Source organism: Schistocerca serialis, chromosome 9 (genome assembly GCF_023864345.2).
Source record: "Schistocerca serialis cubense isolate TAMUIC-IGC-003099 chromosome 9, iqSchSeri2.2, whole genome shotgun sequence".
NCBI lineage: Eukaryota > Metazoa > Arthropoda > Insecta > Orthoptera > Acrididae > Schistocerca > Schistocerca serialis.
This window is the reverse complement of record NC_064646.1, coordinates 9,579,266-9,604,609: the sequence shown is the minus strand read 5'-3', so window position 1 is coordinate 9,604,609 and position 25,344 is coordinate 9,579,266.

Below are 25,344 nucleotides of genomic sequence, written 5' to 3'. Positions count from 1 at the left end.
TTAATATTTAGTGGTGTAACCATTCACTAAATACACGTGTTACAAAGGGCTTGATCATGACCAAAATGTCGAAATTGGCCAGTAGCAAATAAACTGATCATTGTGAGCCCATAAAGGACATTGTTTTCATTTGGAAAATATGCATACTCCTCTCTTTCATTTCTGAGTTCCCCATCGTTCATTTCTCACATTCGTATTGTATTGCACTGTAAGCACAACTCTTCATGAATCTTCATCTGGTCTCGAGGTTGTACATTCAACAGCTGTTTCTCTTCCTTGACTGCTCTTTCGCCTTGCGCAATGCAATCTATTTTGTCTTTCATTAAGCACTCGACACAATTCCTGTTCACTTTAGGCGACTAGTACTGTTACCAGCGTATCCTATAGCGCGTGCTTATTTTTAACCCGTAAAAAACAACTCCCGTATCGAAATTTCCTTCTTCAGAGAGCAATTAAATGTCAGTCGTTACAGTGGACAATCACTGATAAAGGCTGAATAACGGTAAGTTCTTGCGGTGGAAACATTGTATGTATGTCGCATTATCGATGTTTGCGTTTCGCAAATATCCTGACATCCCTCTGTAAAGCGGAATTGACCGCTGGATGTCTCGAGAGGCGGACCCTAGATTATAAAAGGAGGCGATGAATATTACGCCGTCAGTAGAGAGGTAATAACAATAGATTGGATCGATCAGGAGAGCTTTGTGGCTTCGAACATGGGCTTAAATCCGATAATAATGTACTACCGTATTTATTAATTTTATTCCGCCTAAAATAATAGTTAATAAAATTAATAAATACTGTGGTCAAAACCGGTGTATCAAGAACGGTCGCTATGTCTCATAAAACGTTTCTGCATTTTGCAACTAGTCGTTGTAAGTCACCTGAGTCATTAATCGAACAGGGGCCGTTCAGCTCTTCTAAAGGTGCCTAAGGCGACTACTGGTATGTGATTGTGAATTGGAAACGCGAAGAAACAATCGCAGCTAAACCAAGACCAGACACACAGCATGGACCGTCAAGGGTTGCGGAAGGTGGTTGTCCTGTTTACACAATGACTCTGCGTATGGAATCAAATAGAATGGGGTGCGATGGACGAGCAGTTCCTGAAAAGCCACGTATTTCTGTAGTCAGTGCTAAGCGATGCTTGAAGCGGTGTAAACAGCGACGTCAGTGGAGAATGGATGGCTGGAAGCGAGTAGTGTTGTACCTTGTGGTAATCCGACGGTAGAGTTCGGGTGTGGGGGATGCCTGCCATCATGTGTCGTGCTGACAGTGAAGTCTGGAGGAGATCGTGCTGCAGTACGAGGCTGTTTTTCGTGGTTTGCGTATGATCCCCGTATTGTGCTTGAGAAAACACAGTGTACAGCAAATTAGACTCCGAGTTCGGAGATGATGATTGATTGTGTTAGCATGACAGTGCTGCCTGTCATAAAGTAGCATCTGCGAGGAAATAGCTTGTGAACAATAACATTCCTGAAATGGACTGTCCTGCCAAGAATCCCGACCTGGATCCAATGACTTCTCGAGACACCAGCGTCCATCGTCACTACTTCCTCTTTGCGGTGGGCACTCCACCACGCACCTCGAGACACCTTACTGAATGACTTCAGTAGAGTTCAACCCGTCCTAAACGCCAAGGGTAGCTACACCCCGTATTAATGTACATTAATGCTGATAATAAATTAGTAATTACTGTTGCACCTCAGAATGATATTTGACCTCAAGGTAAAACGTATCCTATAAATGCAGTTGCTATAACTAAAAATAGGATTACTGTACCGTGTCCAGATACTTTTGATCACATAGAGTGATAGTCTATATTGGATACTTCTACTATTGAAATCGTGTATTATTTTATTGATGGTGTGCCCTGCGGTAGCCGGCCGATGTGGCCGAGCGGTTCTAGGCGCTACACTCTGGAACCGCGCGACCGCTACGGCCGCAGGTTCGAATCCTGCCTCGGGCATGGATGTTTGTGATGTCCTTAGGTTAGTTAGGTTTAAGTAGTTCTAAGTTCTAGGGGACTGATGACCTCAGAAGTTAAGTCCCATAGTGCTCAGAGCCATTTGAACCTTTGTGGACTTGGACAATGGACTCGAGCAGAACTGGGTGAACTTTATTATCTCGGATGTAGAACAGATAAAGAGGGAAGATGCGAGCAGCACATAGTGGCGAGAATTGCACAGGATAGGAGGGCTTCCTGTAGGGAGAACCAGCAGCTAATATCTGAAACAATACAGTCTGAGACCAGAAAAAGATACATATACGCTACAGCTCGAGCACAGCTCTACAGTTGTATATGGGTGTGAAACATGGTTAACGGGGAAGGCAAAATGGGACGAAATGTGTTGTCGCAAGAGAGTTCTAAGCCGCCAACTACTGTTGAGCAATAGCTAATAATGAATTGCGTAGATGAATTATCAGCATTGTGTATTTTGCGTATACTACATTTATCGCAGTGACGGGTATATTATACCAGTAGCGGTGGTAGACAACACGAAAAAAGATCATTTAAAATTTTCTTGCTGCTGCGTCAGTGTCCAGAAGCAGCTAAACTCCATTCAGATGCTCCAGAAATGAGGTCCGGATTTGCTCCTAAACAATTTAAATATTTCTTTTAGAACTCCACATTATTTTATTACAGACTTCGCTGTGACATCCATAAATCCACAACTCTATTAATACAAACTTTTCAAAATCTTGAAGTAGTTACATTAACAGCAAACATCGCTCGTAAAAAGTCCATTACATTTCCATGGCATTCTCTCTGCCACACTTGACACCAGCATACTGCCGAAGACAGTAATGCATCGAAGATAATTTTCAAAGATGTTACGTTGATATTGCAATATAAACTGTGATAACAGGTTTTTGGTAAATTAGAAAGTAGAAATTCATACGTTATTGCAGAATATTATTTGTATTACATGATATCCAGCGATCACAGGCCCTGCAGACCGCGCGCGTCCATTCTATCCTGTTTTGTGTCCGGTTCCTCCAGGTGCCTACACTTCCCAGGGCTGCTAGGTCCTTCGCTAGGTCGTCCATCCAGCGCTGCATTGGTCGTCCAACGGGGCGTTTGATGTTTGGTTTCCCCGCTAGTGCCATCTTTGCCTGTCCCCCCATCTGGCATGCGGGCTACATGGCCCAACCGTTGTATTCTTTTGCTCTTTATCTTCTGTAGGATAGTTAGTTGTCGCATCAGAAGGTAGATTTCCTCGTTTTTCCTCCTCCTCCATTCTCCGTTCTCTAAAACTGGTCCCCATATCTTCCTCATTACTCTTCTTTCAAACATTAATAGTTTTTCCTTTCCTCGCATAGTCATGTTCCATGTTTCTGCACCATACATTACTGCTGGGCATATCATTGTGTTGTAGGTTTTCATCTTAGTGTTCACTGAGATCGATTTAGAGCCGAGCGTCTCTCTGAGGTAATGCATGCATTTCATTCCCACTGCTATTCTTTCCTTGATGTCCATTTTTATGTTGTTGTCCGTGGTAAACCAAGATCCCAAGTATTTGAACTGGTTTACTCTCTTGAACCTCTAGCCATATACCGGTATCTCAAGAAATTCTTCTTGCTCTTTTCCTCTTCCTAATTGCATGAACTCTGTTTTGTCTTGATTCACCTTGAACTCTACCTTCTGTGCATATTGTCCATTTTCTGGTACATTCCTTTCAACTCGTGCTTTGATTCACTTAGTAGTACTATGTCATCTGCATATGCGAGACAATTGAAGTTACCGTCCGTCTCTGCTCCATCCCACTCCTGTTGCCTACACTCTTTTATTACTTTCTCCAACATGACATTGAACAAAACACACGAGAGAGCATCCCCTTGTCTGAGGCCTGTCTCAGTCTCCAATGTTTCTAATGTGGCTCCTCGGAAACGTACTGCTGCCTTTGACCTTTCCCTACAAGCTTGCACCAATCTCACTAGCTTCTCAGTGATTCTGAAGTCACGCATTGCATTGTATAGGCTATTCCTGTGGATGCTGTCATATGCACGTTGAAAATCGACGAAGAGGCTGTAGATATCTTTATGATATTCCCAGTGTTTTTCAGACAATTGTCTTACAAGGGAACCTCCCCACCGCACCCCCCTCAGATTTAGTTAAAAGTTGCCACAGTGGATAGGCCTTGAAAAACTGAACACAGATCTATCGAGAAAAGAGGAAGAAGTTGTGTGGAACTATGAAAAAAATAAGCAAAATATACAAACTGAGTAGTCCATGTGCAAGATAGGCATCATCAAGGAAAGTGCAAGTTGAGGAACGCCGTGGTCCCGTGGTTAGCGTCAGCAGCTGTGGAACGAGAGGTCCTGGGTTTAAGTCTTCACTTGAGTGAAAAGTCTAATTTTTTATTTTTAAACAATTATTATCTGTCACCAGTGTCGTATAGAATATATCAGACGTGTTTTCCTGTGGAGGAATCGGTTGACCTATGACCTTGCGATCAAATATTTTTTGTTCCCATTGGAGAGCACGTCCTTTCGTCTACTAATCGCACCGTTTTGCGGTGCGGTCGCAAAACACAGACACTAAACGTATTACAGTGAACAGAGACGTCAATGAACGAATGGACAGATCATAACTTTGCGAAAATAAAGAAAATAAATTTTTCACTTGAGGGAGGATTTGAACTAAGGACCTCACATTTCGCAGCTGCTCACGCTGACCACGGGACCACGGGGCTCCTGAGCTAGCGAGTTCCTTGATCTTGCCTATCTATCACATGGACTACTCACTTTGTGTCCACTGTGCCTACTTATAACTAAATCTGAGGGGGGTGCGATGGGAAGGTTCCCTTGTTAGTGTGAAAATGTGATCTTTTGTCGATCGGTTTGGTCGAAAGCCAACTTGGTACTCCTGTATGTTCTCTGTGAATGGTTGCAATTTTCTGAGGATAATCATGGACAGCACCTTATACATTACATTCAACAAGCTGATTCCTCTGTAGTTACCGCATTCCATTTTGCTTCCCTTCTTGTATATTGGGCATATTATAACCAATTTCCATTCTTCTTGCAGTGTCTCCTTCTCCCATATCTACTGGATCAGTTTATATATCGCCGGCCGGGGTTGCCGAGCGGTTCTAGGTGCTACAGTCTGGAACCGCGCGACCGCTACGGTTGCAGGTTCGAATCCTGCCTCGGGCATGGATGTGTGTGATGTCCTTAGGTTAGTTAGGTTTAAGTAGCTCCAAGTTCTAGGGGACTGATGACCTTAGAAGTTACGTCCCATAGTGCTCAGAGCCATTTGAACCAATTTTTTAGTTTATATATCCTGAGTGTAAGCTCTCACCTCCCTCCTTGATTAATTCTGATGTTATTCGGTCCCCTCCCCTGGGGCTTTGTTGTTTCTGAGTACTTTGATTGCGATCTTTACGTCTTCTTCATTAACTTCCCATTCTTCTTCATCTTTCCTTTCCTTCCTAGTGACTGCAGGTAATATGTCATTTGGATCTGGGCGATTCGACAGTTCTGAGAACTAGTCTTTCCATCTTTCTACAATTCTTTACTTGTCATTTATCAAGTTACCGTTCCTATCTCTAATGAAAAAAATTGGGCTCTGAAATCCACGTTTCCGATTTTTTATGTATTGGAAGAATTGACCTGAGTTCTTGTTCTGGCTCTCTACCTCATCTTGTTCTAACGAACTGGTTAGATATATTCTCTTCTCTGTTCTTAAGATTCGCTTTGTCTCCCTTCTGATGTCGATAAAATGTTCCCTTTTCTGCTCATTCTCCCTGTCAGCTAGCCACGTCTCCCTCATCTTTCTTCTCATTTCTGTAGCCTTCCGCCATGTCTCGTTGAACCATTTTCTCTTCTTCATTATCTCCTTTCTTCCCAATATATCCTCCGCTACACTTAATACCGTGGACTTTATTTCGTTCCATCTTTCCTCCACGTTCTCTCTTGCTTCCAGGGTCTCTAGGACCTCAAAACGGTTTTTGATTTCTGTAGCATATTGTATTTTAATGGCACTTTCTCGTAGTTTCCCAACATTCAAAGCAGGTTCTAGTGTCACCTTCTTCTTATGCATGTAGGTGAACATCAGTTGAAGCCTGCACAGAATACACAATAAAGCAGTGGTCTGACGCACAGACGGCTCCTCTATACGACATGACATCCATGACTCTATGGCTATAGCGCTAGTCCACCAAGATGTGATCTGTCTGGTTGGTGGTTCTTCCATCCAGTGAGCACCATGTTCCTTTAGGAATTCTCTTGTGTTCGAAGTAAGTCGAACTTACTCTCAGGTTCTTTGAGATAGCTAAGTTGATCACCCTCTGACCATTCTCATTGGTCTCATCATGCAAACTGTGCCTTCCTATAGTTGGTGTGTAGAATTCTTCTTCCCCTGCTTTTCCATTAAAATGTCCCAGCACTATCCTGATATTTCTAGTTGGTATGCTCTCAATTGTTTGTTCTAGTTGGTCATAGAACTCTTCCTTTTCCTCGTCTGTTTTATCCTCAGTTGGGGCATGAACATCGATGAATGTGAAGTCTGACACTTGGTTTACAAGTACTATGTTGGATATTCTCTTGTTAACATCTTTGAATTCCTTCACCGAATTTGCTGCTTTGCTGTGTATTACAAAATCAGTGCCGAATTCGTGTTTAACTATACATCCGCCGTAGAATAGTATGTATCCAACCTCTTTGTGAGTTCCTTCTCCTTGCCATCTTGTCTCTTGTAGCGCCACCAGGTCCAGTTTATATTGGTTAATTTCTGAGACCATAGTCTGGATGGTTCCTGGTCTATACAGGCTCTGAACATTCCAAGATCCAAAATTAAAATTTCTAACTCGTATACCGTTTTTCCTTTGCAGTTTTCGTATTCGGTTGTATCCATCCACGTCCAAGGCAAGTTTGTGTTCCGTAACAAAGAGTTCTTAAAGTATTGGGTTGTTAGCCCAATGCCCAACCCTCCTCCTTTATCTGGGCTTGGGACCGGCAGTGGCTGTTGCAAGGCAACTGAACCCAGGCGGAGTTATGATTTGTATTAACATTTGTTAAAATAATAATTATAAATGTTAAATGATTTGTATTAACATTTATAATTATTACTTTAAACAATTCTATTTTAATTGCACGTAAGCATTGTTGGATGACTAACCTTTTAGGAATTGCTTTAATTATGTCTTCCAAGTTTACATAAAAAGCTCAAATAAACTTGAAATAGGACAAAGAAATACTAATAACTGAAAATAATATGGATACAACGAGCTACCCCGTACAATCCGAGACAACGCGTGAATTTACACAGAACATTAACGGTAATTTTAGTTGAGAAAACGAAGATCGATGGATTCAGTTAAGATTGCAGGGCATCAGCCATGGGTCGTTACAGAATCCTGAAGATCAGGTTCTCTAATAAAGAATGAAGACGTCCTGGAATGGGCTAACGAGGTGAGGTGTCTACTGAAGAATATAATGAAACGAAGAGGTGGATTGGTTTGACGTGAGTCATTGCTGAAAACAGTAGCTCACTGGATGACTGAGGAAAAGAATGTCAGTGCCAGACCTAGATTTGGGGACATAAGGCAGATCGTCATTGATGTGGGGTACGACACTTAACACTGAGACGAAGAAATTAGCTGACGAGCGACAAGTTTGGTGAACTATACGAAACAAACCTGTAGGGTTGTCGACCAAAACATAATTTAATTAACTGCAATGAAACAAGTGACACTTTTACTCAGAGAACTCGTAAACTGATTGGTCTGAAAGTCCCTGTCACGCTTTAGCACAGTGCGCTCGGCCCACGCTTGATATAAAAGAGTGCCTTTGCGTGCAGTATCGCACAGAACAGAAAATTACCAGTCCACTTTAACTATTGATACTAGATCCGCCTGTCTTCCCCGGAGAACTTTCTCGGGCAATACTGATAGTTACAAATTGCTCCACCGCATCGCCGCCGGCCGTGCAGTGTTCTATTCCGGGAGAAACGCGGACCTCACTATTATCGCCCATCTGGCTTCGTGAAGTTTGTGCACCTTCGCCCGTTCGCTGCGAGATGACATAATACCCGCTGTGATGTAAGTGACTCGTGACCCTACCGCTTTATTTGTCTGAAAACGAGACCGAACTTGATACAAGCCAGTTCCACTCCGTTTCGACGGCGAAAACATGTTTCGAATCGTCATTCAGATTTTCAGCAGAACCCGCAACTTTGTTTTTCGTGGAAAAAGCTCCTACCGAGTGAACTGTACAGGTGTTCATCTACATTACATACTCCGCAAGCCACCGTGTGGTACGTGGCGGAGGATATTCTGCATCACTACTAGTTATTTTCTCTGCTGTACTATTCGCAAATGGAGTGAGGGAAAAACGACTATCTATATGCTTCATTACGAGCCCTAACTCTTTTATCACGCTTTCACAGTTCATAGGCGGATACGCGAATGTCCATCGTCGGCAGCAGAATCGTTCTGCAGCAGCCGCAAATGCTGGTTCTCTAAGATTTCTCAACAGTGTTTCGCGAAAAGAACGTCGTCTTCGCCCCAGGGATTCCAATTTTTCAAGAAGCATCTCCGTAATAGTCACGTGTTGATCGAACCTACCGGTAACAATTCTGGCAGCAGGCCTATGAATTGCTTCGATGTCTTTTGTTTAATTGCTTCGATGTCTTTCAATCTCAAACACTCCAGCACTATTGAAGATGAGTAGCACTAGTGTTCAATAAGCGACATCCTTTACATACTACTGTGCTAACCATAAGGACTAAATTATCTTTCACATTATGCGCCACTGCCGAGCAACATAACTTCATCTTGATGAAACTTGGACCATACATATAAAGAACTGCTACAGTATGGTACACCAAGATAACTGAAAGAAATACGCAACGAGACGAACAGAAATGACAGCCTTCTTCAAAGACAGCAGTTACACTGGAGTCACCGCGACTGATTACGGTTCCCCTGCACGTTACAAAAGGTGGGACATAGTTCTTAAGACAGTGTGTTCACCACGGACGGCAGTTCATGCTCTGCAACGAGCTCCAATGAAACTGAAGTCCATTGCCGAAAGCACTCTTGAAAAGACTCTCATGGGAAAGGGGTACAGTGTGACAGTAGGCTTGACCGGTGAGTGTAGGTCTTCAAACATTTGGAGATCAGTACACCAATGCAGCATTATGCTTCCTCGCACCACAACACCATGGACCACCAAATCGATCATGTTCGATAATGTTCCTGGGTGCGGTACGTACCCTCGCATGGAGAAAACCGAAACGGAGGAGAGTCGAAGAATTTGGAATGTGGTGCTATAGAAAAATGTTGAAAATTAGGTGGACTGATGTAACAAATGAGGAGATACTCCGCAGAATCGGCGAGGAAAGGAATACAAGGAAAACAGAGTGATGCAACATGGGTTAAGAAGTCAGAGTACTGGTGGGAGCCGTAGAGGGTAAAAACTGTAGAGGAAGACAGAGATTGGGATGCATCCAGTAAATGAGGACGTAGAGTTCAAGTGCTTCTCTGAGATCGAAATATTGGCGCAGGAGAGGAATTCGTTGCTGGCCGCATCAAACCAGTCCGAAGAAAGGAGCGAGAGCTGGGAACACGTAACGCATCCAGGAACGTTGTCGAACACGATCGTTATGGTTGTCCAGGTGTTTGGTGTGAGGAGGCATAATGTTGCATGGGCGTCTTTGAACACGGTACACTGCCATGTCAATGTTGTGGTGACACAGTACTCCTTCCCCCGTCTTTTCAGGGTTGCTTTCGGTCATGGTTTCATTTTTATGGGAGCACATTGCAGAGCTTGAATTGCCGTCCGTGGTGATCACACACCCTCTTAAGAAGCATGTCCCGAATTTTGTATACCTAGGGGAGCATCATGAATCGTAGTGGGTCCATTGTCATTGTTATCTTTGAATAAAAGTGTCATTTCTGTTCGTCTCATTGCGTGTTTCTTTCAGTTACCTCCTGTATTATCTTACAGCAATTCTGTATGCGTGGTCCAAGTTTCATCGGGCTACGGTACCTGGCAGTAAACCGAAGTCGATCATTCGTCTTCGCTTACTACCGTCCTTAGATGCTCATTCCGCTCCATAAGGCTTTGCAACATTATGCCTAGATACACTCCTGGAAATGGAAAAAAGAACACATTGACACCGGTGTGTCAGACCCACCATACTTGCTCCGGACACTGCGAGAGGGCTGTACAAGCAATGATCACACGCACGGCACAGCGGACACACCAGGAACCGCGGTGTTGGCCGTCGAATGGCGCTAGCTGCGCAGCATTTGTGCACCGCCGCCGTCAGTGTCAGCCAGTTTGCCGTGGCATACGGAGCTCCATCGCAATCTTTAACACTGGTAGCATGCCGCGACAGCGTGGACGTGAACCGTATGTGCAGTTGACGGACTTTGAGCGAGGGCGTATAGTGGGCATGCGGGAGGCCGGGTGGACGTGCCGCCGAATTGCTCAACACGTGGGGCGTGAGGTCTCCACAGTACATCGATGTTGTCGCCAGTGGTCGGCGGAAGGTGCACGTGCCCGTCGACCTGGGACCGGACCGCAGCGACGCACGGATGCACGCCAAGACCGTAGGATCCTACGCAGTGCCGTAGGGGACCGCACCGCCACTTCCCAGCAAATTAGGGACACTGTTGCTCCTGGGGTATCGGCGAGGACCATTCGCAACCGTCTCCATGAAGCTGGGCTACGGTCCCGCACACCGTTAGGCCGTCTTCCGCTCACGCCCCAACATCGTGCAGCCCGCCTCCAGTGGTGTCGCGACAGGCGTGAATGGAGGGACGAATGGAGACGTGTCGTCTTCAGCGATGAGAGTCGCTTCTGCCTTGGTGCCAATGATGGTCGTATGCGTGTTTGGCGCCGTGCAGGTGAGCGCCACAATCAGGACTGCATACGACCGAGGCACACAGGGCCAACACCCGGCATCATGGTGTGGGGAGCGATCTCCTACACTGGCCGTACACCACTGGTGATCGTCGAGGGGACACTGAATAGTGCACGGTACATCCAAACCGTCATCGAACCCATCGTTCTACCATTCCTAGACCGGCAAGGTAACTTGCTGTTCCAACAGGACAATGCACGTCGGCATGTATCCCGTGCCACCCAACGTGCTCTAGAAGGTGTAAGTCAACTACCCTGGCCAGCAAGATCTCCGGATCTGTCCCCCATTGAGCATGTTTGGGACTGGATGAAGCGTCGTCTCACGCGGTCTGCACGTCCAGCACGAACACTGGTCCAACTGAGGCGCCAGGTGGAAACGGCATGGCAAGCCGTTCCACAGGACTACATCCAGCATCTCTACGATCGTCTCCATGGGAGAATAGCAGCCTGCATTGCTGCGAAAGGTGGATATACACTGTACTAGTGCCGACATTGTGCATGCTCTGTTGCCTGTGTCTATGTGCCTGTGGTTCTGTCAGTGTGATCATGTGATGTATCTGACCCCAGGAATGTGTCAATAAAGTTTCCCCTTCCTGGGACAATGAATTCACGGTGTTCTTATTTCAATTTCCAGGAGTGTATTTAAATGATGTGACGGCGTCGAGCAGCCACTGATACTGTATTCCAAAATTAGTGGATTGTTTTTCGTACTCATCTGCATTAACATATTTTTTTCGATATTTCGAGCAAGCTGCCGCTATTCACACCAAATTGAGTTGTATCCAAGTCATCCTGTACTATCCTACAGTCACTCAACGACGATACTTCCCCGTATAGTACAGAGTGGTCAGCTAAAAGTCGCAGATTGTTGCTCTTCCTATTCATTGCATGGTTCATATATAGGGCAAAGCAGGGTGATATGGTGAACAAAAAATTTGGGCATCGTAGAAGACAAGAAATTAAACAAAATAAAAACACTCTCCTTTCACAAAATACGTAAGTAACACGTTAACAGTACCACATCTTCTTTAAGGCACTACAAAAGTTTAAAAAAATACTTATTTTTATCAGTTTCACCATTTCACCCATGTATATGGGTGAAATGGTGACCTTATTTAACCTGCTTTTTGCCACATATGTCACACATAGATTCATGCAGCGAACGTTGGCAGCTAATCCGTTTGATCCAATCCACATCCTTTTTAGTGCAACTGTACAGTTCACCGCACCCTACACAACAACACTCTTCATCATCCGCGTCGTCATCATCGTCTTGCAATTGGATATCCAGCGACGAGTCGGATTCGGTTTCAGTGGTAGACGCTTTTCGTTTCTCAGGCTGCTTCTTTTTAGTAATTCCTTTGGTAGTCTCTTTGGTTACGATGTTTCCTTTGGTTACGGTTTCTCCTTTGGTCCTCTTTTTAGCATTTGCTCTACTCTCCACTGACTCATTTTGTCGTTTTCAGTTTCACAGGTTGTCGATGTTTTCTGGAGAAGTCGAAACCTCAGCTAAAGCTCTGGACTTCTTCCTTACAGATGCAACTTTATCTAGGATAGGTATCGGCTAAATATCGTCCAAGAGTTTACCAGGGGTTATTTGAGATTCTTCTGTTGCCACTGTCGAGGGCATATCTGTTGCTTCTGATGAAGACTGCATGTTTTCCTGTGGATTTTCCGCCCGTTGCGAACAGCCCAGTTGTGGTGAAGCTTGTATAAGTCCCTGGTCGTTATCTACGTCTGCAGTTGCTTCTTCCGAGGGATTAGGTCTCTCCCGCCAGTGCGAACAACTTGGCGATGTGAAGTAGGTCTGTTTTCATGTCGTTCGTTGTTTTCCTGATGATGATATGAAGCTGATGTTAAAAACGCGTATTCGGGGATGATTCCTGTGCTTCTGAACCCCGATATTGCATTCTCTGTCGTAGCTGCTTGTACCCATGCCTTTGTAAGCAGTCCTCCGAACACTAGTTCAAATGGCTCTGAGCACTATGGGACTTAACTTCTGTGATCATCAGTCCCCTAGAACTTAGAACTACTTAAACCTAACTAACCTAAGGACATCACACACATCCATCCCCGAGGCAGGATTCGAACCTGCGACCGTAGCAGTCGCGCGGTTCCGGACTGAGCGCCTTAACCGCGAAACCACCGCGGCCGGCCCGAACACTAGTCTGAAAATTTTTCTATTAGGGTTCATTTTAATGTACGAATTGCAAACATTGTAATAATAGGATTTCAGAGCTTTAAAAAATGCTCTGTCTAGCGGCTGCAGATAGTGTGTGGTGTGGCTGGGTACACAGAGCAAAATTATGTTTTTTTCTTCTGCAAACTCTAATGTTTCCACGCTGCTGCAATGAGAGCTATGTCCATCCAAAATAAGCACGACTGTTCCCTCAGGCTTCCTTGAAGCAAAATGGTTCCTTAGCCACAGAAGAAAAATATCAGTTGTTACGTACGCCGACTTTTGTGACATGAAAATCGTAGAACCCGGCGGCATACCGTCCTTGTACTCGGCCTTTTGATTTTTTCCCTTCAAAACACAAGCTGGGAGTAAAAACATGCCCTCTCCATTGCAGCAAGCGATTACAGGTATGGTTTCACCCTTTTCACCGGATGTTATCGCTGGAACGCTCTTAGACCCCTTTGCTGCCAACACGTAACCTGGTCTATTATTCATCTGAAGTCCGGACTCATCTACGCTGCATATATTTCCCGGCTTATCAAGGAGGTTATGCTCTACCAAGATGTTCTGCAGCAATGAAAAATACGAGTAGTCTGAAACGTTTTTCGTACTTAAACCCATTGACCGTGTTTGTGAAACTCCTTCCGATTTGCAGATTGAGAGCTCCGGACTTCTTTATAAGAATAAATATAGCCAGTCCATTCCACCAATTTCCTTTTCTCGGTTAAATTTGTGCTGTTGGTTATATTTCTCAGCTAGTTTATATGCCATGGTACGTACTTCTGTCCTTGTCGGTGCAAATCCGAAGTTTTGTAATTTTATGATATGTTTTACCAACTTTTTGTCACATTCTTGTGTTAGTACAGGCGGCCCACCCAAAGGTTTTTTCGTAAAGCACCCGTTTGCTAATCGTGTCTTCAGCGTTGACCATGGAACGTGAAACTTGTTTGAGGCTTTATTCAGGCTCGTTCCATTTTGCACCGCCTTTACGGCATCGTTAAGCTCCTCCTCTGTCCAACCAGCACGGCTGGATCCTTTTTGTCTTTTGTAAAATGTAGGCATCTTTGCCTGGAACAATGGCGGTAGTTAGAACATTTGCTTTTTTAATCACTGACAAAGCAAACTGTACTCTCAAAAAATATATAAAAACTATTTTTAAAAATAAAGATTGTATTGAGACGTAGGATAAAACAGAATATAACTGAAATGATAATTAAATGGACACCCTAGCTGCAAACAGGTGTTGATGTACTTCATTGGGGACATGTTGAAAATGTGTGCCCCGACCGGGACTCGAACCCGGGATCTCCTGCTTTTTTTTTTTTTTTTTTTTTTTTTTTTTTTTTTTTTTTTTTTTTTTTAAAGAGTGTTCAGATATGGGTATGTGGAGACAAGGCGGGCAGTGGTCGAAACCCGAGGCCTGGCCGCGATGTCTCCCCCCTCCCGTCCCTGAATCACTCACTCAAAGTAGCTTTTTGATTTATTTATTTTTTTTATTTTATTTATATTTTTTTTTTTCACCAGGAAAAGGGTAAATCCATCTGAGCCACCGCGGGCACAGAGGATAGTGCGTCTGCAGGGACTTATCCCTTGCACGCCCCCCGTGAGATCCACATTCCCAACATGTCCACACCACTACATTCGTAGTGCGCCTGATAGATGTTTGCCCTTCATACTCATTACTCGTGGCAGATTAATCTACCAAGTCCCGTACGAGTTCGGGCATAGCGTGTGCGTTCGCACAAGAAGGTCAATGGCCGGGAAGCCATATTTTAAACTATATACATATATATGACGGTAGTATCTGTTCCCGAAAGTACAGTTACCGTGGATGGCCATGCAGCTTTGCTAGAAATAAAATGATAATTAAATGATCATTTCATTTCTAGCAAAGCTGCATGGCCATCCACGGTAAATTATCATTTCATTTCTAGCAAAGCTGCATGGTCATCCACGGTAACTGTTCTTTCGGGAACAGATACTACCGTCATATATAGAATATAACTCTCGCATGGAATAGGAAATGCTAACATTTCATGACTTGTCAAACACCCCAGTTGGGATGTACCTAAATAAAAGCTTTACACTTTACACATAAGAAAAGTCTTTCATCGTATCACCCCTGCCCGAGTTCACCATTTCTACCATTTGCTATGGGTGAAAACGTTGAATAGCACGGCAAGAAGTTCAAAACACTAGACGCAACGATTTATAGGTTATATAGTACATAAGCAGTATCAGAAGGCAGAATATATCAAAAAATACCCCGCGGACTACGGTACCTGAAGTAACATCTACAAATGCATGCAGCATATAGCCGGCCGAAGTTGCCGTGCGGTTAAAGGCGCTGCAGTCTTGAACCGCAATACCGCTGCGGTCGCAGGTTCGAATCCTGCCTCGGGCATGGATGTTTGCGATGTCCTTAGGTTAGTTAGGTTTAACTAGTTCTAAGTTCTAGGGGACTAATGACCTCAGCAGTTGAGTCCCATAGTGCTCAGAGCCATTTGAACCATTTTTTTGCAGCATATAAACATTATCTAGCATCGAAAACAGTTTTGTACAAAGTATTTACGGTTTTTAAAACGGAGCTGGTTTTCAATACGTGCGCGCTGCACAGATGATCAGAGACTGTTGGCATGCAGACATTCAGATGGTTCAAATGGCTCTGAGAACTATGGGACTTAACATCTGTGGTCATCAGTCCCCTAGAACTTAGAACTACTTAAACCTAACTAACCTAAGGACATCACACATATCCATGCCCGAGGCAGGATTCGAACCTGCGACCGTAGTAGTCGCGCGGTGCAGACATTCAGAGACATCTGTTTAACCAGTATAGAATTAAAGCAATTCACGATTTCACCCGATTCACCATATCACCCTGGCTTACTCTATAGACAGCAAGAGCAGTCCTGTCAGCCTCTCCTGGGCCACTCTTGACGATATTCTTGTGTCTGATGAGCACTCGCCGTCTAGGACAACGCCCTGCATTCTGTTACTTTTGGAGTCACATATTTGGGAACTTATTCCGCCTGCTCGGATTTTTATTAACAGTCTGTTTCCGGAAGTCCAAGAATATGGTATCTGCCTGTTGCTCTTCATCCATGGCCCGCAGGATACCTTGTGGCAGATTGGTACGTCTGACAACCCACCCTCGCAGCTTTAGTACCACTCTTTCTCAACGTCAAAAAATCAAAGTTCGCAGATGCTCTCGTTTATACTTTTGCAGGGCTAGTGCTCCTTGAAGAAAGGATACTGCGGAGAAATGGCTTAGCCGCAGCTTTGTGGAGTGTTTCCAGAATTGAACTTCCAAGAAATTTCAAGACAGCGCATCCTCTGCCGCAGAGTAGAACATTCTTTCTGGAAACATTCCCGGGAGCTGTCGCTAAGCCATGTCTCCACAATGTTGTTTCTTCCAGGACGGCTAGTCCCGCAAGGTGTACTGGAAAGCTTCTGTGAAGCGTGGAAGGTAGAAGACAGGTATCGCCAGGAGTAAAGCTGTGAGGACGGGTCACGAGCCGCGCTTGGATAGCTCAAGTGGTAAAGCATTCCATCACACGATTCTAATCTGCCAGGAAGTTTCGGACAAAGTCTTCTCACCCTGGCGGAGACTCAGAACCTCACAATGAAACAGCGTAACTACATCCGCGTAATAGTACGTATTCCAAACAATACATATTCCATACCCCCATTTTGCCACTGCTGTTGACCGTACGTAAGTCAAAGAATACTGAACAGCAGCAAGACAACAGTTAAAAGGAAGGGATTTTCTCGAATGTAAAATGTCTGTTCGAAATTAAGAGTACGTAACAGTAATAAAATAGAAGAAATATATGGTCTGAACATGCGCTGAAGGAAGTCTGATACTGTACTGTGGCGGCGTGTAAAACAAAGTCCTATTTACATTTAAGATGTTGCAACTGAGTGAGTCACAGCACAAGATGTCACACTGTGTTTAGCTAGCTTCCTGTTGCAAGTACACCTGCCGTCCAACACATCAGAATTACGTACAGTTATTATAATAGACCATGCCGTTAATCGTCAGCCTGACTTCTTACGTTAGATTCCAGGGCTGCTGAGAGCCCTAATAGTTCTCAATGAAAGTTAAAAAGTAAGTAAAACTTTCCTCTCTTTTAATGATTAATATATATGCGTTGTTTCTTGTAAGGAAGGGAAACTTAGGCTCGAAGAAAAAACATACTAACCCGCTGTGCTTTGCAATACTATCACAGATCCTACTGGAGGCTAATGAACAATTAACAAATCGCTCAGCTCAGACTAATATTAAGAGGAAGTTTCTTTACAGGCGATCGTTTACTTACCAGTAAAAACTTGGAAAAACTCTTCCTAATGAAGTATGCGAAAACTGCTCTCTTTTGTTTATAGAGATTAATTCAATCACGGCAAATAAGCTATATCTTTGAGTGTTCAGTCTGAAACGATTCTCAGCTGCTGCAGACTATTGACGATTTAATGTGATACGAGTTTCTTTCTCTTAATATTGTCATGACAAAAATTTATCTCTCTTTCTTTATAATGCGATGTAAATAAGATCGTATACAATTATTTTCTTGATTCGGAATATCTGTGAATTTGTTAGCTGATCGCGATGTACCTCTGCGACAATGCAATCTCTGATATTCTAGGATCACTTTAGTATCTACGGAAAAGAACCACATAAACAAATGTTTGCTTTCTAAAACAAACTCAAGTCCCAGTGGAGGATGATTTTCAGTTCCTTAACTTTTTTCTTTTTTAGTTAGTTGTTGAGTACCCAATTATCTTTTATTGTCCGCTTTAATTACGATAATACCATGTATTCGACCATTGCGTTTTCGCCGACCAATGATATGGATCCTCTTCACTTGGCATTAATCAGATCTAGTCAATTACTTTCCTTATAGGATTTCTCTACCTTTAACGAAATTACTTGTCAATACTGGTGACTTTAGCTCTCCTAAGTGAAAGGGAAATTTGTAAATGTCTTTTTCTCTTAGTAAAACTAAGTTCGCAAACGAACAAAAATGCTACGCTTACCACCTCTTTGGTCCATGAAAACTACACAATTCAACAAATCTCTGCCTCTTCAGGCGCTGGCGATTAGCGACCCGCTTCAGTTCCTTGTACGAAATTTGGCCACTCGTCTTAAGTAATCAGTTTAGTGTCAGTTCTGAAGCGTGCTGTTCTTTCGATGGTTCCTCTTTACCGGGTTTTACTTTAAATAACGATCGAGGGCAGGATCAACTCATATTATTGCGATCAAAGTCAATATTAGTAAGCCAAATAATTCTGGTCGTAATAAATATATCCTATACATCCAAAACTACACATTCGAGTCAGTACTTCGCTCGAGGCACCACAAAACCAGCCAATTCTCCACAAAATATGAGCCACAACCGAATCACCTCTGGGAGTGCTTTAGGAGAAGTAGCAGGAAGACACGGACAAAGTTCGGATAATTTCCGATACAAACCAATTACACCAGTGTCCACCAACGAAACGGAGACTTGGCTACAACAGATTCTTCCATGTTACACGTAAACGATTAATCATTTTTTCCTCCCATAAAATACTATTATTCAATAAAGGTCTCCCTTCCAAGTTCTAAACAATTCGTAGGAGCTAATACTACCAGAGGAACCTATTCGAACATAGTCGGTCATGCGTTGCGCTAAAAAAAATATTGTGTGTCAGTTTAATGTTGATCAGAATAAGTAAAGAGAGAAATGTCTGAGTACGTTCAGCTGTTTGAAAATCAAATAACGTAAGAGGTTTACCAGAACAGTCATTCATAATTTTTCTAAGGGGACGTTTCATATGTATATGAAACTCAGACATTTCTCTCTTTACTTATTCTGATCAACACTAAACTGACACACAATATTTCTAGCGCAACGTAATCTGACTTTCAATAGTTCCTACAAAAGAATGGCCCTGACTAACAATAGCCTATACCTTTCATGAATCACTGACCTCACAAAAATCTTCGTTACTCGAACTACTGCAATACAGCGAGCGCCAGTACTGTCAGCTAAATAAAAGATTCTAATTACTGTAGGCACTAACTACTGACAGGCATAGTTAGCAAATGAAAGATTTTGATAGAGAATAAACAATGCATTTACGTTAATAATGTTCAAAAGTCATCATATATATTTACAAATTTACTCTCACTGACGGACACACGTCCAGATCGTCCGCTCTCAAAATCCTGCCATCTCTCTCCCCACATCCACCACTGCTGGCGGCTCACCTCCAACTGCGCAACGCTACGCGCTGTTCACATCCAACTGCCCAACACTACAATAGCAAATATTCCAACAATGCAAACCAGCCACGGACTGCACACAGCACAGTCAGTGATTTTCATACAGAGCGCTACGTGGCGTTACCAACATAACAGCCTACTTACACTGTATGATCTTATATCTGCCACTATCATTATTGTTATTATTATTTTGTTATTTGTGAACTGACCGCTTAGGATCACGCTACAATTTCATTTCTTCTTTGTCTGATGTTTCCTCTTTCTCCAGTACTCCTTCATATGGACGCTGCGGTGTTGCTTCTGTTCATCCCATCAGGCTCTTCCAGTCTTCTTAGTTCTTTCGACTTGAAATCCTTTCAAATTTTGAATCATGGTCCGAAATATACCCCTATTTAACATCTGAACTTCCTGAATGTTGAACCTTACCAGATATTTCCGAGCTTCCTTAATCCATGTCGTCTTCTTTTTCCACAGGTAGTCGAATATTCTTTTGGTTAGTCTGGTTTTGCCATTCAGTGCAGGTGTCTAGAAATGATAACCTCCTCGTTTTCATGGTTTCCAAGATTTTCTACACTTTTTTTGTAAAATTCGTTGTTGCTCCGAAGTCTCTAGCTAGTTTCAACCTGGGTTGGACCCATGATTTTCTGGAACATTCATCTCTCTAGTACCTCCAGCTTTTCCAACTTGTAATTCATTGAGAGGCATTGGCTGGCATACAGGCACTCTGTTTTTACCACAGCATTGTAGTGCTTTATTTTGGCATTCCAAGAGATGCACTTGTTGTTGTAAATGTCTTTGGTTAATCCGTAAGCTCTCTCCATTTTGAGATCCGGTCCCTCACAACAGCTTTCTGTAGTCCTATCTCTTGTATGGCTTCACCGAGATATTTCGTTTTTTTTCTACTCTCAGTCCGTCCAAACTCTGTTTCAAGGCATTGTGGTCCATGTTTGTCACTTGGCATGAATTTGGTCTTCTCTTTCGAGATCCTACGTTCTGTCTTGCCAGCGATCCTTTCTAGTAAGTTGATCTGAAGTTCTCTGAAAGTATTGCAAAGTCATCAGCGAAAGCCAAGCAGCTGAATTTGATTTCTTCCCATTTTCTTCCTAGAGGGATTGGGCTAGTTCCTTGATTTTCAAGTTCTGAGTTCCAAATTCTCACAATCTTCTCCATGACACAGTTAAATAGTACTGATGATAATCCATCGCCCTGTCGCACACCTCTCTTGATTTAAAATGGTTGGGATAATTCTCCCATAAACTTCACTTGGGAAGTTGTGCCCGTTAAGGTTTCTCTGATAATGTTTGCCAGCTAGATTTTGACCCCAAATTTTCTAATGATTTTATCTAGGGTCTTTTTATCCACCGAATTAAAGGCTTTTTTTTAAGTCAATAAAAGAAACCACTAAAATTTTTGCCATTCAGCGTTCTGTGTCGGATTACTGATTTCAGATTAAAAATTTATTCGGCACAGGAGCGGCATTTAACCCACCCTGATATTCTCCAAGATGTTTGTCTAGGATTCAAAAAAATGGTTCAGATGTCACCAAAAAAATCTCGGTAGCTATTTGGTTAACTAAAATACTGAGTTTTTCTTTCGTAACTCTTAATACAATAAAAAAATAATTCTTTTCGTTGTGGAGTTACATCACGTTGGCTAGCCGTGCGTGCGCAAAGATTTCTCCAGTCAGACTGAATTCTCGGCATTCCAGCGACTGATAGACACGCCCAATAAGCGTAGATTTACTTATATTTGACAATACATAAAATGAATATTCGTTCAGGCGGCATGGCACTTCTTATAACCACATAAACATACGCGATCTTCGTCTGTTATACGTTATTGATGTGCGAACTAGGAAGCAGTTCCTGAAAGTGCATGTGCGTGAAACAGCATTTTGTAGGGGTGTAACACTGGCCATCGGAAATAGAAAGAGACGCTGGGAGTATTTAAAAATGTGGTGCTGTCGAAGAATGTAAACTGAGTGGACCGCTAAAGTGGAGAAGTACTAAAAAGAATAGGCGAAGGAATAAGTCAATGTAAGTTCCTCTCAGAAGAACAGGCGCGTTAGTGAGACGTCTTCTACGCCATCCATGCACAAACAGTTAACTTTTAGTTAGCTTGCCATCGAAAAGAGGAGAAGAGGGAAACATAATAGGTGGAGATAAAGAATAAAATACGCATAACAGGTTACAGAGGATGTTTTATGTAGCTCTTACATGGAGATGAAGAGATTAGTATAAGAAATGATGAAAGACAGCATCAGGGCACTCGAAAGACTCATGGGTTAACAGAAGTAAATAGCCCAACCGGCCACTGACACGCTCGAAGTTTTCGGTAGTATTATTTTTTACGGTATTGCATGCTTGGCCGAAGGAAAATTGCATCGTATATCTGAACAAGACAGGCACTGCAATATCGTATTTGTCAGCCGACACTGACTAAGCGACTTTCAGTTAAAATGTGTCCCCTGTACAGGAATATGCTTGATGAATGTACGAGTGCAGTTTGTAGACACATGAAATTTACGGCCTGGCCGTGAGTCGTGCCGTGTTCTAGTTTCGGTGCGGCACAAATTTTCGCCGTCGTCATTCCATTATACAGTGGATGGTTGCCCATATTCGCAACTGCGGATACATTCGACGTATTTTTCTTCATCCAGCCTTGCTGACGACTCGTCAACTACAACTGACATTTATGAAGTTTGACAATAGGCTTTTAAAACTTTCCTGGCAGATTAAAACTGTGTGCCGGACTGAGACTCGAACTCGGGACCTTTGCCTTTCGCGGACAAGTGCTCTACCATCTGAGCTACACAAGCACGACACACGCCCCGTCCTCACAGCTTCACTTCCGCCAGTACTTCGTCTCCTCATCTGCCAGGAAGTTACATATCAGCGCACACTCCGCTGCAGAGTGAAAATCTCGTTCTGGAATAGGCTTTTACTTTTTATAGGAAGCAAACAGCATACATATTAATTTGTTCATATATATAAATTTGTTCCGTGATTGGTAAACTTAACAATTTTTCTTCATTGTGACTTTACATTGCATTTCTCAGTTCCAGGTTTCTAGAGCGCACATCCGATTCGAAGCGCGCACATGGTTGCAACACCTGAACAAGATAAGAGCATTGAAGGTCATGAATTGTTCTGACGTGTCTGCTCTGGAGATTTACAGCAAATAGCTTTCATTCTACACTCCTGGAAATGGAAAAAAGAACACATTGACACCGGTGTGTCAGACCCACCATACTTACTCCGGACACTGCGAGAGGACTGTACAAGCAATGATCACACGCACGGCACAGCGGACACACCAGGAACCGCGGTGTTGGCCGTCGAATGGCGCTAGCTGCGCAGCATTTGTGCACCGCCGCCGTCAGTGTCAGCCAGTTTGCCGTGGCATACGGAGCTCCATCGCAGTCTTTAACACTGGTAGCATGCCGCGACAGCGTGGACGTGAACCGTATGTGCAGTTGACGGACTTTGAGCGAGGGCGTATAGTGGGCATGCGGGAGGCCGGGTGGACGTACCGCCGAATTGCTCAACACGTGGGGCGTGAGGTCTCCACAGTGCATCGATGTTGTCGCCAGTGGTCGGCGGAAGGTGCACGTGCCCGTCGACCTGGGACCGGACCGCAGCGACGCACGGATGCACGCCAAGACCGTAGGATCCTACGCAGTGCCGTAGGGGACCGCACCGCCACTTCCCAGCAAATTAGGGACACTGTTACTCCTGGGGTATCGGCGAGGACCATTCGCAACCGTCTCCATGAAGCTGGGCTACGGTCCCGCACACCGTTAGGCCGTCTTCCGCTCACGCCCCAACATCGTGCAGCCCGCCTCCAGTGGTGTCGCGACAGGCGTGAATGGAGGGACGAATGGAGACGTGTCGTCTTCAGCGATGAGAGTCGCTTCTGCCTTGGTGCCAATGATGGTCGTATGCGTGTTTGGCGCCGTGCAGGTGAGCGCCACAATCAGGACTGCATACGACCGAGGCACACAGGGCCGGCATCATGGTGTGGGGAGCGATCTCCTACACTGGCCGTACACCACTGGTGATCGTCGAGGGGACACTGAATAGTGCACGGTACATCCAAACCGTCATCGAACCCATCGTTCTACCATTCCTAGACCGGCAAGGGAACTTGCTGTTCCAACAGGACAATGCACGTCTGCATGTATCCCGTGCCACCCAACGTGCTCTAGAAGGTGTAAGTCAACTACCCTCGCCAGCAAGATCTCCGGATCTGTCCCCCATTGAGCATGTTTGGGACTGGATGAAGCGTCGTCTCACGCGGTCTGCACGTCCAGCACGAACGCTGGTCCAACTGAGGCGCCAGGTGGAAATGGCATGGGAAGCCGTTCCACAGGACTACATCCAGCATCTCTACGATCGTCTCCATGGGAGAATAGCAGCCTGCATTGCTGCGAAAGGCGGATATACACTGTACTAGTGCCGACATTGTGCATGCTCTGTTGCCTGTGTCTATGTGCCTGTGGTTCTGTCAGTGTGATCATGTGATGTATCTGACCCCAGGAATGTGTCAATAAAGTTTCCCCTTCCTGGGACAATGAATTCACGGTGTTCTTATTTCAATTTCCAGGAGTGTATGTCGACCTCAGTATGGATGTAACATTTATGGCTTGTACCGATCTTATTATTCGAAAATCTTGAATGAAAGCAGTCTGCTATGATGCCACTACCATTGTCATCAATGTGTCTCCTGTTCTTGCGCCTCTGAGTCCCCTAAGGTAATCATCGTCATCGTCATCATCATCAACAACATCAACAACAACAACGACGTCGTGAGGGTGTTCTTTCTTACAGCGGAACTTGCTGCTGACCTTAAAAGTATGATCTTACAGTTGAACAGCTCACGTATAGGCTCATCAAACAACATTAGAGAAAGCTCGCCTCGGTCTGCGTCGAGGTGCTGGTCATAGAACGTAAGCATTTCCCCTCAACAGTCACCCGGCGTAGTAATGCCTGCCAGCCAACAAACAGGACAGGCCCAGGACTACACGAAACTCACTCACTGCCGCCTCCTCTGAGGCTGATCTCTCCCGTTGTTGGCTAGAGGTTGCGTTTAACAGCTCTCCTCCTGTGACTACATTTAGCCCAGCACCGGTTAGAAACTGCTCATTTACTGCTAGCTGACTTCTCACTCGACAAGGAACCACTTAACAGCAGGTGCCGGTTATTACTCGGCGAAAGGCTCAGCTTAAATGCGGGAGGTGTAATGAAAAGAAATGAACGAACGCTGTCACTTCTACTAACATTATCCTCCGTCGGAATCGTCGGAGGGTAATAATTATCTGCTAAGGGAATTTTCGTTCTGTATCCTCCTGACGATCTCATAATTTTTCAGTGAACTCACAGTGCCTAGTGGGGCGATCACTCTGTTGTAGAAATAATTCAAAAGCCAAGATCGCTTAAATACTGTTTACTCGATAACCGGTTTCAACAGACTAAAGGTGCCCTCATCGGATCCGAATGTAGATTAATGGTTTATAAATGTTAATCTACATTCAGATCCGATGATGGCACCTTTAGTGTATTGAAACAGTATCGCTTAAATACCTTATCAGTCCACCTAATTTTCAACATTCGGATGTAGCAGTACATCCCAAATGTTAACATTGTCTTCTGTTCCGCTTTGACTACGGTCCATGATCTGCTTTCACTGCAGTCCGTGATTCACAATCATACAATGCTGTACTCCAAACGTAAATTCTCCGAAATTTCTTCCTCAAATTAAGGCCTATTTTGGATACCAGTAGACTTGTCTTGGACAGAAATGCCCTTTTTCCCAGTGATAATCTGCTTTTTATGCCCTCCTTCACTCATGGATTATTTTGCTGCTATGTAGCAGAATTCTTTAACTACATCTGCTTCGTGATCAGCAGTTATGATGTTAAGTTTCTCCCTGTTCTCATGTCTGCTATTTCTCATAACTTTGCCTTTTGTTCGATTTACTCTCAATCCATATTCTGTACTCAGTAGACTATTCATTCCATTCC